Source organism: Manis pentadactyla, chromosome X (assembly GCF_030020395.1).
Source record: "Manis pentadactyla isolate mManPen7 chromosome X, mManPen7.hap1, whole genome shotgun sequence".
Classification (NCBI taxonomy): Eukaryota; Metazoa; Chordata; class Mammalia; order Pholidota; family Manidae; genus Manis; species Manis pentadactyla.
The window spans coordinates 110180259-110193226 of record NC_080038.1 but is presented as its reverse complement, the minus strand read 5'-3'; the positions used below and the strand labels follow the sequence as shown (position 1 = coordinate 110193226).

General features: G+C 37.6%; 1 protein-coding gene across 6 annotated transcripts in view; it reads left to right on the top strand.

Moving 5' to 3' along the window:
- IL13RA2 (interleukin 13 receptor subunit alpha 2) overlaps positions 1-12968 on the top strand; it is a 65976-nt gene that overhangs the window by 27031 nt on the left and 25977 nt on the right. Inside the window, exon 1 of one of the 6 annotated variants that reach the window (XM_036917255.2) lies at positions 11554-11690. The exons of 3 other annotated variants lie outside the window; for them this stretch is intronic. The gene's annotated coding sequence lies outside the window, so the exon portion shown is untranslated. Of the gene's footprint in view, positions 1-11553; positions 11691-12968 lie in introns of those variants that run through there. 2 more of the 6 variants (XM_036917250.2, XM_057495806.1) reach the window with 2 other exon arrangements.

The window sequence follows — 12968 nt, the reverse complement described above, 5'->3', positions numbered from 1 at the left end:
ATGATAAGCATAATATATTTAACATCTGGTATGGGTCACTGTGGTAAAGTGGGAAGAGCAATGGAATGGAAAGCAGGAGACTTGGTGTTCTGCCATATCTGTTTCATTCATTGAAGTAAATATTTATTAAGCATCTTCTATGGGTCATATACTATGCTAGGCACCAGAGATATAACAGTGAACCATTTGAAGTCCCTGCTTTCTTATATTTTAAATTGTAGTTTGTTGCTAACCCAGCTGTACCCATACCTTGTCATTTAGAGAAGGATTAATGTTCTTCACATTTTAGAGATTGGAAACTAAGGGGTAAATGATAGAATAGTAAACAAAATAAATATCCCTGACCTCACTGAGTTTATAGTCTAATGGAGTAGAATTTAATCAGATAATCCCACAAATTAGTGTAAGATTCAAGCCACTGTAAGTCTTTGAAGGAAAGGTAGTCATAACTTTAAAAGCATGTAACTGGGACCTCATTTCAACTTCTCTGAACAATTGACATCTGAGCTGCAATCTGAAAAGTGAATAGGTGTTAAGCAGATCATCCTCTACACGTGCTTACTCAGTCTTCTGAATTTCCCTCAGCTCTTTCAGACCTTCTTTGATGGCTGTTACAAACTTTCTCCTTTCTTTTTAAGCCTTCTGCTTAGCTATTACACATTTATTATCAGGAGTATACTTGCCTATGAGACTGTCCCTTTCACTAAACCGTGAGTACCTTTTAATGTACTGCAGAATTTCATTCCCTAGTGATTTCAGTAAAAAGTACAGAGAAGACTCACACAAACCAATCTGGGAGAGGGAGTATAGAAAGCTTATAGAAGGGAGGTACTATGTGGTCTAAATCTCAATGAGAAGATGCAATCAATGACAAGGCTAGGTAAAGCAGGATTGGTATCACAGGACCTGCATATGGAAAAGCTTAAAACAGGCCCCGTTCATTCAAGATGTATAGGTAGGTGGTGAGACCATAAGTGCTGAAAATGTTGGTTCAGCAAAACAGCAGTAGACTCATAGACACTGAGAGGTCAGGGAGGTGTTGGGGTGGGTGGGTGGGGAGGGTGAGGGAGATAAAGGGGCACAAAAATTCTCAATCCTAATGTAACTTGTTCATGGGAATAGTATTACAGCATGGAGAATATAACCAAAGGTTGTGTAACATCTTCCTGTGTTGACAGATAGTAACTGCACTAGTGGGGGTGAGGTTTTAATAATATGGGTAACTGTTGAGCCACTGTATTGTATATTTGAAATGAATACAAGATTGCTTACCAATGATACTTCAATAAAAACAAAGAAAATGCTGGTTCCAGATAATGAAAAGTGTTGATTGCTATGCTAACAGGTGTGTACTTTATTTTATGAGAGGCAATAGAGCATAGAGGTTAGAGCATAAACTCTGGAACAACACTTGTCTGGCTTTGAGTCTGGCTCCATCACTTACTAGCTATGAGAGCCTGGGACAATCATTTAACTTCTCCATGCCTCATTTTCCTTATTGGTAAAATGGGATGACATCAGTACATACGTTGTAATGCTGTGGTGAGGACTAACTGAATTCATACAGTGATGTGCTTATGAAAGCGCTGGCACACCATGAGCACATTGAATTGTGAGCTATTATTGTAAATAATCATGGGAATCCAGTGAAAGAGTTGCAATGGAAGTATTTGTGTTTTGAAAAGGTCACATGACCACACCATGTCAAATGACCTGATTCTGATTCTTTGAAGTTGTTTTTCAACAGGGAAGGTTATGTGCTGAGGTGGGGGTGCAAGGGAGAGGAGATGAGAGGATTGAAGATACTGGAAAAAGTTTGTAATGATTTTCAAGAATGGAATTAAGTTGAATAGAGGCATGTAATAGTGTTTCTGAGTAGTAATGTGGGTTTATTTAAAATTGCATGTTATAAATTTATCACGAAACCGATCTATTGTGGGACTTCTTCCATCAGCCCTTACCTGCCTCACATACAGGCACAGAAAAAACATGAGAGTTGAATTCATTTAGGGTTGGGATTTTATTAGGAAGTTGTAAAGAGGTAGAGGGGGCAGGGTTAACTTAAGGTATGGAAGCTAATCTGGATTGAACAAAGAAAGTAAGAAGGCAAAATCTGACAAATGGATTTTGAAAAAACAGTCAAACCTTTGCAAACATAAAAATTATCACACTGGCAGTACTTAAAAATGTAAGCTAGAATGAAAGGAGATTATGGGACAATCATTTAACTTCTCTGGCTTCTCTTTTCTCATCTGTAAGTCATGGTGATATATGGTGGAAGCCATGTATGTGTTTATATGTGTAAATTTGTACATACATCTCAATAATTGCAAACTTTTTCCAGTATCTTCAATCCTCTCTTCTCCTCTTCCTTCACCCCCACCTCAGCACATAACCTTCCCTGTTGAAAAACAACTTCAAATAATCAGAATCAGGCCACTTGACATGGTGTGGTCATGTGACGTTTTTAAAACACAAATACTTCCACTGCAACTCTTTCACTGGATTCCCATGATTATTTACTACCAAAATTTACTACTTTTGGTAGTAAGTATCAAGAAAACCTGGGGGCATAGGGACTTCTCAAGAGTATCCCACCCACTTCTAAGGAATGAAATGGGGTGGACGGTAGGTGGTAATAGTCACTATAACCCTCCCATGAATGCTCAGTCAAAGGAAGACAAAACCATGTTCTATAGGTGTGATTCAACAAAGGTAGTTCTCTTATTTATTTATTTATTCGTTTTTATTTTGGTATCATTAATCTACAATTACATGAGGAACATTATGTTTACTAGGCTCCCCCTTCACCAAGTTCCCCCAAAAAAACCCCATTACAGTCACTGTCCATAAGCGTAGTAAGATGCTGTAGAGTCACTACTTGTCTTCTCTGTGTTGCACAGCCCTCCCTGTGCCTCCCCCTACATTATACATGCTAATAGTAATGCCTCCTTTCTTTGTCCCCCCCTTATCCCGTCCTTCCCATCCATCCTCCCCAGTCCCTTTCCCTTTGGTAACTGTTAGTCCATTCTTGGGTTCTGTGATTCTGCTGCTGTTTTGTTCCTTCATTTTTTTTTGTTCTTATATTCCACATATGAGTGAAATCATATGGTACTTGTTTTTCTCCACCTGGCTTATTTCACTGAGCATAATACCCTCTAGCTACAACCATGTTCTTGCAAATGCTAGGATTTGTTTTCTTCTTATGGCTGAATAATATTCCATTGTGTATATGTACCACATCTTCTTTATCCATTCATCTACTGATGGACAATTAGGTTGCTTCCATTTCTTGGCTATTGTAAATAGTGCTGCATTAAACATAGGGGTGCATCTGTCTTTTTCAAACTGGGCTGCTGCATTCTTAGGGTAAATTCCTAGGAGTGGAATTCCTGGGTCAAATGGTATTTCTATTTTGAGCTTTTGGAGGAACCTCCATACTGCTTTCCACAATGGTTGAACTAATTTACATTCCCACCAGCAGTGTAGGAGGGTTACCCTTTCTCCACAACCTCACCAACATTTGTTGTTGTTTGTCTTTTGGATGGTGGCCATCCTCACTGGTGTGAGGTGATACCTCATTGTGGTTTTAATTTGCATTTCTCTGATGACAAGCGATGTGGAGCATCTTTTCATGTGTCTGTTGGCCATCTGAATTTCTTCTTTGGAGAACTGTCTGTTCAGCTCCACTGCCCATTTTTTAATTGGATTATTTGCTTTTTGTTTGTTGAGGTGCATGAGATCTTTATATATTTTGGATGTCAACCCTTTATCGGATCTGTCATTTATGAACATATTCTCCCATACTGTAGGATACCTTTTTGTTCTATTGATGGTGTCCTTTGCTGTACAGAAGCTTTTCATCTTGATATAGTCCCACTTGTTCATATTTGCTTTTATTTCCATTGCCTGGGGAGATATGTTCATGAAGAAGTCACTCATGTTTATGTTGAAGAGATTTTTGCCCATGTTTTTTTCTAAGAGTTTTATGGTTTCATGACTTACATTCAGGTCTTTGATCCATTTCGAATTTACTTTTGTGTGTGGGAATAGACAATGATCCAGTTTCATTCTCTTACATGTAGCTGTCCAGTTTTGCCAACACCAACTGGTGAAGGGGATGTCATTTCCCCATTGTATGTCCATGGCTCCTTTATCGTATATTAATTGACCACATATGTTTGGGTTAATGTCTGGAGTCTCTATTCTGTTCCACTGGTCTGTGGCTCTGTTCTTGTGCCAGTACCAAATTGTCTTGATTACTGTGGCTTTGTAGTAGAGCTTGAAGTTGGGGAGCGAGATCCCCCCCACTTTATTCTTCCTTCTCAGGATTGCTTTGGCTATTCGGGGTCTTTGGTGGTTCCATATGAATTTTTGAACTATTTGTTCCAGTTCGTTGAAGAATGCTGTTGGTAATTTGATAGGTATTGCATTGAATCTGTAGCTTGCTTTGGGCAGCATGGCCATTTTGACGATATTAATTCTTGCTAGCCAAGAGCATGGGATGAGTTTCCATTTGTTAGTGTCCTCTTTAATTTCTCTTTAGAGTGTCTTGTAGTTTTCAGGGTATAGGTCTTTCACTTCCTTGGTTAGGTTTATTCCTAGGTATTTTATTCTTTTTGATGCAATTGTGAATGGAATTGTTTTCTTGATTTTTGCTTTCTGCTAGTTCATTGTTAGTGTATAGGAAAGCCACAGATTTCTGTGTATTAATTTTGTATCCTGCAACTTTGCTGAATTCCAATATTAGTTTTAGTAGTTTTGGAGTGAAGTCTTTAGGGTTTTTTATGTACAATATCATGTCATCTGCAAATAGTGACAGTTTGATTTCTTCTTCATCAATCTGGATTCCTTGTATTTCTTTGCTTTGTTTATTTGCCATGGCTAGGACCTCCAGTACTATGTTGAATAACAGTGGGGAGAGTGGGCATCCCTGTCTTGTTCCCGATCTTAGAGGAAAAGCTTTCAGCTTCTTGCTGTTCAGTATGATGTTGGCTGTGGGTTTATCATATATGGCCTTTATTATGTTGTGGTACCTGCCCTCTATACCCATTTTGTTGAGAGTTTTTATCATGAATGGATGCTGAATTTTGTCAAATGCTTTTTCAGCATCTTTGGAGATGATCATGTGATTTTTGTCCTTCTTTTTGTTGATGTGGTGGATGATGTTGATGGATTTTCAAATTTTTTACCATCCTTGCATCCGTGGGATGAATCCCACTTGGTCATGGTGTATGATCCTCTTGATGTATTTTCGAATTCGGTTTGCTAATATTTTGTTGAGTATTTTTGCATCTACGTTCATCAGGGGTATTGGTCTGTACTTTTTTGGTGGGGTCTTTGCTTGGTTTTGATATTAGGTTGATGCTGGCTTCATAGAATGAGTTTGGGAGTATTCCCTCCTCTTCTATTTTTTGGAAAACTTTAAGGAGAATGGATATTATGTCTTCTCTGTATGTCTGATAAAATTCAGCGGTAAATCCATCTGGCCCGGAGGTTTTGCTCTTGGGTAGTGTTTTGATTACTGATTCAATTTCGTTGCTGCTAATTGGTGTGTTTAGATTTTCTGTTTCTTTTTGGGTCAGTCTTGGAAGGTTGTATTTTTCTACGAAGTTGTCCATTTCTTCTAGGTTTTCCAGCTTGTTAGCATATAGGTTTTCATAGTATTCTCTAATAATTCTTTGTATTTCTGTGGGGTCCATTGTGATTTTTCCTTTCTCGTTTCTGATTCTGTTGATGTGTGTTGATTCTCTTTTTCTCTTAATAAGTCTGGCTAGAGGCTTATCTATTTTGTTTATTTTCTCAAAGAACCAGCTCTTGGTTTCATTGATTTTTTTCTGTTGTTTTATTCTTCTTAATTTTATTTATTTCTTCTCTGATCTTTATTATGTCCCTCCTTCTGCTGACTTTTGCCTCATTTGTTCTTCTTATATAATTGTGATGTTAGACTATTCATTTGTGATTTTTCTTCCTTCTTTAAATATGCCTTTATTGCTATATACTTTCCTCTTCAAACTGCTTTTGCTGCGTCCTACAGAAGGTGTGGCTTTGTGTTCTTGTTGTCATTTGTTTCCATATATTGCTTGGTCTATACTTTAATTTGGTCATTGATCCATTGATAATTTAGGAGCATGTTGTTAAGCTTCCATGTGTTTGTGAGCCTTTTTGCTTTCTTTGTACAATTTATTTCTAGTTTTATACCTTTGTGGTCTGAGAAGTTGGTTGGTAGAATTAAAATCCTCTTGAATTTACTGAGGCTCTTTTTGTGGCCTAGTATGTGGTCTATTCTGGAGAATGTTCCATGTGCACTTGACAGGAATGTGTATGCTGTTGCTTTTGGGTGTAAAGTTTTATAGATGTCTATTAGGTCCATCTGTTCTAGTGTGTTGTTCAGTGCCTCTGTGTCGGTAGTTCTCTTTTGACTTTGGTCATCCAGCAGTGAGTAATCTCTAATTATGGACTCACCCATCTCCCTTTTCTAGCACTTTTGCAGGAAGAACTGTACATTTGTATTAGAATTAGTGTTGACTCATTGAAAGGAAACTTGAGCTCCAGGGCATTTTGATAATCACCACTCAAAAAATATGTGAGGTGAGCTGTAAACTTCTGGAAAAGATGAAGTAGCATAGGATTACATATGTGTGAGTGCACCAGCAGAGCATCATTCAGAAAACTGGCAGCAGGTCATGATGGTGGAAGAAATGTCATGGTTCCCAATAGCAGCTCATACTAGAACCTTCAGGCTGCCAGAGAAGGTTCTCCAGCACTTATATCCTCTTGTTTATGATAGTCCGGAATTTAAAGGCTTCAAAGGGGGACAATGAAGTGTCACCATGGAAAGTTCCTACTTCAGTATTTTGTGGTTACAATATCTGAAGTGGGGAGGTTCAGTGTGTTTTTTCCCCAGGTATCTATCTAATCAGAGACTTTAACCAAGGAAAGTGCTTCATAGCTTGAAAGTGATCCTTTACAAGAATGAGATTCTAACTAAAAGGATATAGAAAATGAGGATTGGCTTGTATACATACATACTTCGACTACTTAGAAATTTGGGCTTAAAAGGTTATGAACCTTTAAAATATTTTAATACACAATGCTAAATACTACTCTAATTAGGTTACAGGTTCTGCTTAAACAAGTGATTTATTTTGCCCTCATGAAATGTCTGCAGGTAGCTAATCCAGGGCCACATGAATATACAGCTTTACTGCATGAAGTCAGGGGCCCTGGGCTACTCCAGACTTGCTGTTCTGCCACCCCTAGGGTGTTTCCCTCATCTGCTTGATCCAGGGTGGCTCACTATCAAGACCACATTCAAGCAGCAGGATGGAGAAAAAGGGGAAAGGGAGAAAAGATCCAGTTCTATTTACATCTCTTAGGTCAGAACTTAATCACACCATATATAACTGAAAGGATGTTCAGAAATATAGTCTTCATTTTGTGTGGCTGTGTGCCTAGCTAAAACCTGGGGGCTCCATTACTACTGAACAACAGGAAGGAGTATTAGGGAACAGCTAGTAATCTTAGCTGTACCATCTCCAAAAAACGCCCATACCAATTCACATTTCTACCAGAAGCCTGAGAGAAGACTCAAACTTTATTAATTTTGCTCATATAATGATTTATTTAACTTTAAATTTATATAATCTAATTTTTAAAGACATTTTTTAGAAAAGTTTTAAGTTCACAGCAAAACTAGGAGGAAGGTAGAGAGTTCCCATATATCCCCTGCTCTCACACACAGCCTCCTTCATTATCAGCATCCCACACCACTGTGGTACATCTGTTAACAACTGATGAACTTATATTAACATAATCCTTATTCAAAGTCTATAGTTACATTAGGGTTCACTCTGGTGGTGTACATTCCATGCGTTTGGGTAAATGTATAGTGACATGTATCCACAATTACAGTATCTACAAAGTATGTTCACTGCCCTATAAATCCTCTGTGCTCTACCTGTTCATGCCTCCCCCTCACTCCAGCCCCTGGCAACTACTGATCTTTTTGCTGTCTCCATAGTTTTGCCTTTTCTAGGATGACATATAGTTGGAATCATATAGTATATGGCCTTTCAAGATTGGCTTATTTCACTTAGAAATGTGCATTTAAGGTTTCTCTGTGTCTTTTCATGACTTGATAGCTCATTTCTTTTTAGCACTGAATATTTCTCCAGATGTACCTCAATTTATCTACAGGTCATCTTGGTTGCTTCCAAGTTTTGGCCATTATGAATAAAGCTGCTATACATATCCATGTGCAGGTATTTGTGTGGACATAGTTTTCAACTCCTTTGGGTAAATACCAAGGATTATAATCACTGGCTGGTATGGTAAGAGTATTAGTTTTGAAAGAAACCACCACACTATCTTCCAAAGTGGCTATGCTATTTTACATTCCCATCAGCAATAAATGATATTCTTGTTGCTCTACGTCCTCCCATCTTTTGTCATTGTTGAAGATTTTGGCCATTCTAGTAGGTATGTAGTGAGTAACTGTATTGTCTGCTCCTTCAGTAGACTTGAGAGCAGGGGACACTGTGTCTTGCTTACTTTCCTATCTGTAGCCTATCTGAGTACAAAATAGGTGCTCAGGAAAAGTCTGTGAAATGCAGATCTGGATGGATGCCTATGACCATGTCAGCACCAATACAGCAATCAAAGGACAGGTGATAAAAGTAGACACTACATTCTATTTTGATGAGAAGACTCTAGAATCACTTAGGAAACATTGTCTAACCCAGACTCAAAAGAAGCTATCAAAAACAGAATGTGGGTGAGTAGGCAGTCCTACCTCTTAGGATTATGAAGTGGATTTAGAGCTTTTAAGCAAATGATTATAAAGAACCTTTAGTCTTGAAGCAGGAAATTCATTTTTATGAATGGCAGCCAGTTCACTGAAGAACAATAAAGTTCTGTCCACACATAAGTAAAAAATAATTTCTTTTTGTCTAAGCACTTTACAAAAATAAGCTTACAAGGTCACAAAACTGGTTTATTCTTCAAGTAATGCATGGAAAACATTATTCTGAAGTCAAAGAACTAATGAAAATATATTAAGAAGAGAGACTGCTCCTATATTTTTTAAATGACAGGCAGTGAAACAAAAATGTACTAATTTCCAGTTAATGGAAAAAAGAAACATTGGTAAGTAGGAAAATGGAAAAAGAAGAGAGAAGAAAAGGGTGCCAGGAGAGAAAGGGGCATGAGGGAGAAGCAAATAGCAAGAACCTGAAATGATGAAATAGCTACCCTCCACACACAGTCTTGAGTCTCAAATAGGCCACCTAAGCCAGAGTGCAAATCCTCCTGCCTAGAGATTTGCATGATTGGAGGCCTTTGGGAGTATATACAGTTGTATTGTTTCATCCCTCAGTTTCAAAGTTTTCAAAATAAAATAAAGGCTATATGTTACTATTCTGCATTTTGAAACCAGGGCTAGAACCAGAATTTCTGTTATTTCTAGATTCAGGTCATCAATCATGTTTCTGACTAACAGCCAAGTTCTTCAAGTGCCTTGTAAAAATATAGTCAAAAATGTTTCTAATTACTTTTGCTGCAGAAGACAAAACTAGAAGAAAAAAGGGAAATCTCAGATTGGATGTAGAAAATAAAGATGTTCTATAGTCTAGAGAAATGACAGATTTTAAAAATAATATTTCATTAGAAATGCAAGAAGTTGGAAATAGCTCTGCAAAACAATTTGAGCAGATGGAAAATATTTATTAAAGTAACTGCTAGTGAAACTAAACTTGAGTAGTTTCTAATTGTCAGAAAAATGTTCTGCCATGGTATGGTATTCGTTGATAAAAATACCCTGGCCTGTGTCCCTCAAATAAGAACACCTGCTGTTACTAAAGAGGTACAGTGAAAATCTAAGGAAGAGCAGGATCAAGCCTTTACGTGAATGTGAGATGTTCTCCATTCATGTTTTCAAGAGGGAAGAAGAAATGAGTGATTTCCCCCTAGCAAGAGCATCTTATATCCTTTCATAACAAATTTTTCAAGAGAGTTACTGTACTCACTGTGTACAGTTTTTGCCCTTCCCCTTTGCCTAAACCCATTTTTATCTGAGTTTCATGTCAGGTATCCCACTTACTCCCTTATCAATGTCATCAGTTATCTCCAGTTTGCCAAATCCATTGGAGCATTCTCAGGCCTTATCTTACTCAGCCTGTAATTAGTTTTTGACATTGTCTGTCACTCTATCTTTGAAACATTTTCCTCACCTGATTTCTAGGACACCGCAAACTGGGTTTTCCTCTTTCTCCCTGGCCTCCCTTAAGTCTCCTTTGTTGGTACCTCCTCATCTTTGACCTTTCCATATTGGAGGGTCGCAATATGTCCTTGGTCCTCTGTCTCATCTATACTATATCCTAGGTGATGTTAGTTGATCCTGTGGTTTTAGATACTGTCTACATGCTGATGACTCTCAAATATATATCTATAGCTCTGGTCTTCTCCTTATCTCCAGAGTCAAATATCCAACTACCTAATGTCATCTTCTCCCCTTGTATGTTTAATTAGTTTAAACTGAACCATCCAAAACCGAACTCTTTTCCATCATCCCTAGGCCCCATAAACAGTTACTCAGTTGCCTATTACAAAAATAGAGGCATAATCCTGTGATACTTCACAGTCAATCCATCAGTAAATCCTATCAGCATCTCCACTGCTATATCCACTTGGTCCAAGTCATCAACTCTAGCCTGGGTTATTGCTTCTATCCTTTCCTTCTAAACAGAGTAGCCTTTTAAAATGTAAGTTGCATCATGTCATTCTACTCAAGATTGTCCAGTTGCTTACTCTTCTACTAAAAGTAAGTGGGAAATTCATTACCATGACCTACAGTCTTCCTGTCTAAGTGGGATCATCTAAACTTTTCTGTTTCCTGTCTCACTGGTCGTGTTATTCCTAGGACTACTAAGCTGATTACCACCTCAGAGCTTTTGAATGTGCTGTTCCTTCCACCTGGAAGATTCCTCCTCTCTATCTTCACCTGGTTCATTCCCTCACTTCATTGAGGTCCTTAATGTCACTTTTTTTAAAGAGGCATTCCCTGACCACACTATCCCAAATGAACCCCCATTATGCTCGTATTATCCTGCCTTATTTTTCTTCATAGAGCTTATAATTATCAGATATGTTTATTGTCTCTCTTCCATACCAGTAAGTTAGTTCTGAGAGCGCAGGTTCTTTTTTTTGTTCAGTGCTGTATCCCCAGCTGCTGGAACTATGCCTGGCATGTAGTAGGCTTCCAAAAAAATTGTTGAATAACAGATAGATGATAGAAATGCATGTATGTTTTTGTTAATATTCTTTTCCAAAACTGATGGTACTATATATGATACAGTACCATATTTTGATGTATTTATAGTTTATACTTCATGGACATGAAAGAGCATGCTGTTGAATAACCTTGAAGTAATATCAAACGTGCTATTGTGCATTTTGTGTTCTGTTTTTACTTAGTATGGAGGGGGTGGGGCACACTCTGTTACTTACTTTTGAAGTTACGTGAAGGGAATGTTTTCAGTACACAGTGTTTGCTTGCTAACAAGTATCTGGAAGCATCTGGGAGTGGGGAGAAGGGTGTTGAACAAAAGAGATTATTTTGCTAGTTTCAGAGAAGTGCCTTTGAAAATACTGCATTGCTCTTCAGCTGTGACTTCATTTGACTAGAATGTAAGGTATGTTAAAAAATGATTTGACCTATTTTAGGAAATTGATAATTGATGACCTCGGGGACTTTTTTTAAAGGGTTGTAAAAGCCTATTGGTGGTTTTTTGAATGTGATTATAAATGTATAAAGTTCTGATCTGTTCAGATTAGAGACAGATTCTGAAATGTGTAAACTGCTCCTTGAATTAGCACTGTGTACCTGGCAATAGCTATGAGAGCTCAAAACTTAATTGTCTAGCTTTGACAGTGCTTCAGGAAACTTTAGCTGGATAAACTCAGGATGTCATGTAGAAAACCATCTAAAAAAATCAGGGAGTAAGATGACTGTGTTTCACAAGATTTACTGAACGTATTTCATAAAAATCAATAAACAATGTTAGTATGTAATGTTGGCAGGGACATAAATATAATCATGTTTTATATAACTGGATGATAAAGTGATAACTGTCAAAAAGAGATCCTACCTGTATTTTGTGTCTACAGTGATTTTCATCATTCAGCACATGCCTAACTTCTTTGTGTACTTTTGTGGAAAATGGCTTACATTAGACTAGTGGCAAGCATTGTGAATCTGTCTAATTCAAAGTCGTACTGTGTTTGAAAGTACACAGTCATCTTCAGCATTCTTTACAAACTCCTCCACTTCAGGGCATATTATTTGCTAGTTATTATCTAAATTAGATTTTACTCAGCATGGGTTCATAGGCTGTTTGTACTGCTACTGAGCCACGTATTGATCTCAGTGTGTTGTCAGGCCAGAGGTGCTGATTATGATGCTGAGTCACGGCCAGGAATGGACATTTGTGCACATGGATGGTCTCCTTGAAACAAGATTAGTTACTCAGGAAACCAGTTCTTTAGATTCGCATCCTGAAACCGCGGATGCATACACAGCAGATTAACAGATGACATAGGATGATATCTCAGGGATAACGAGTGAGAAGAAATTGAGCCTCACTAAAGTGAGGTTAGTTGAAAGATAGGCTGATATGTTAAAAGGAGCATAGTCTTTAGAATCATATATACTCATTTTTTCTTAAGTTGTATGACCTTGAGTAATTTAATTAACCTTTCTGGGCCTCAAATGACTCATTTGTAGTATTGGAATAATAGTAATAGTAACTATCAACTTTTGTGAGACTTAAGTGATCTAATCCATATCAAGTATTTGGCACAGAATCTGATAACTGATAAAAGCTTAATAACTACAGTATCTATCTATCTATCTATCTATCTATCTATCTATCTATCTATCTATCTATCTATCTATCTATCTATTTATCTAT